This window comes from Lagenorhynchus albirostris, chromosome 3 (assembly GCF_949774975.1).
Source record: "Lagenorhynchus albirostris chromosome 3, mLagAlb1.1, whole genome shotgun sequence".
Classification (NCBI taxonomy): domain Eukaryota; kingdom Metazoa; phylum Chordata; class Mammalia; order Artiodactyla; family Delphinidae; genus Lagenorhynchus; species Lagenorhynchus albirostris.
The window spans coordinates 103,926,330-103,928,649 of NC_083097.1; the positions used below are offsets into that span (position 1 = coordinate 103,926,330).

General features: G+C 44.1%; 1 pseudogene; it reads right to left on the reverse strand.

Annotated features, from left to right (window-relative positions):
- Positions 1-228: 228 nt before the first annotated feature.
- LOC132518369 (small ribosomal subunit protein uS2-like) lies at positions 229-1,219 on the reverse strand (annotated as a pseudogene).
- Positions 1,220-2,320: the final 1,101 nt, after the last annotated feature.

The window sequence follows — 2,320 nt, forward strand, 5'->3', positions numbered from 1 at the left end:
CTGAAGTAACAAAAAAGCTAAAATCCAAATTTCTGCATGAAAATTTGCTGATTTTAAAATTGTTGCATTAACTTTTAAACACGGGAAAAAAATCCACAAACAAATCAATCAAATAGCTGCAGGCCTATTCCGTTCTCCACCCTGCTAGTTCATGCCCTCTGGACTCTGTCACATAATTTCTAATAGTCTCTGCTTCATTTTCTGTTTAAGAGCCTAAGGAAGAACAGCTTATGACCACTCAGTGGTCATTCCTACCCATTCAGTGGCCTGAGCGGTGGGAGCCACTGCCCAAGTCTTCTCCGAGGCGGGCTGGGCTCCTGTTCAGCAGGAAATGATGAATAGGCTGCGAGGGCACCTGTGCCTTCAGGCCGGTCTGCCACCGCGGGTTGAGGAGTCGTAAATTCGAGAGTGGGAGCAGTTCATATGCCCTGAATTTCCTCCAGGGCCAACACTTTTTCAGGAGCGACCTGCTCACCCTTTTCCATCTCTTCAGGGTCTCTATAGAGACCTCCCGCAAGTGCTCACGGGAGATGGAGCCGCGCAGGCGTCGAACTTCCCGGCCGGCCTCCAGCACGTCACATCCGCTGAGGGACGTCCCTTCCCATGCGCGGGATGGCAATGTCCACACCGCGCAGAGGAGAGTCTGCTTTACCCTGAGTGATGGTAGGCAGGTTAACATAACCTGTGAAAGGCTGGTGGTCGGCCCTGGGATCAGTAACCACTGGAAGTTGGTCGGGGCTCCTGGGAGGCTGCCTGGAGCTGGTTAGTGAAAGTTTTGGGAGTGGAGCGCCAGCAATAGGAGCAGCTCCAGAGGCAGCACAGACTTCAGCACAGATGGAGGATATGGCATGACACCATCCAGGTTTTGAATAGCAGTAATGGCACCAGCCTGCAGCAAGAGCTTCTCCCAGGTCCTCTGAAGCTTTATGATGTAGATGCCATCACTTTTCCTTTTGTAAATGAACTGTTCCATTTGGAAGTCAAGATTGGTGCCACCCAAGTGGGTTCCTGCTGCAGGGACTGTGAGGACTGCCTCCTCCTTTATCCGCGGGACATGAAGGGCTCTGGACGTTGTGAATGTTTCCCTGTTATGACCAGAACCCAGGGCAATGCCATTTGGACACGTCTCTGGGTAGCTCAGAAAGGCTGCCACCTTGAGAACTAAATTCCATCCTTTGTGTTCACAATATGACGGATCAGCACATATGCACTTGGACATTTGTATTAGCCTTACAGAAATATGAGTGTATGTTTCAGTTGAGCCTTACGTTCCTCTAAATTAACTTAGAATTGACCCTGGGAGTTTGCTCTTTGGAGGTCAGAGATTAAGAATACAGATTTCAACAACATAATAGCAGCAAACAGACTCAAAAGGAAATTGTAACTGTGATGCTAATTTAGCTAAGATCATGAACATCAGAATCATCTGAGGTTATTCACATAAGAGGGTTACGTTTTAAATCACCTATCAGACCTCTCTTTCCTAGGCAGAGTACACCAATTAGGTTTCCTTTTCTTATCTGTTACCTTTCTGTTGTTTGGTTTATTCCCCAGTGATTTCTTTCAAGCTAGGGTTGTCAAAATCCATACTTGACAAAATGCTGGACTATTTGTTGCTAGCACTAAGGAGTGACTACCAGGCACCTCTTCCTCCTAGGAAATGATATGCTTGCTTAAATCAAATATTGATGGGGGAAAAAAGCAAACATTAGCAGTGCATGTTTAGCCTGACACTGGATTGGGATAGAATTTGGCCTATTAAATGGACTTTGATGCTTTGTTCCCTACTGCAAAAGTGCTTCCACTCTCAGAAAACAGAAATTGGGGAAAACACACTCTGCATACAAATAAAAGCAATGCTCTAATATTAAAGGGAAAACACAATGATAGAAAAGTCAGGAAGGAGCTCAGCAAAGCTATTACCATGCTTATTGCCATTTGAAGGCACAATGATTGAAGTTATTGTCTTAATGTAAGATTACTAAATAATGCATCCCATAAAGGAGAGACATTGTGTTGGCCATAAAACGTGTTTGACTGCAACAGAATTCATGCTTATTTAATGACACTTTAGAATCAGATGGTAATTAAAATGAAGTAGGAATTTTTAAAAGGCAGGAGAATTCAAACACACCAGTATATAAACTGAAACATTCTCTTTGTTTTGCAAGCACATAAAGAAGTAAATTTCACACAGGTTTTTTTTTTTTTTCCTTTTTTGGCCCACTGGGAACAGCACAATTTTGACTCCTTGGTATTTCCACTTTTAATTGCTAGGAGGGTTCATTATCAGCTGTCTAAAGTGCGATACATCAACCTT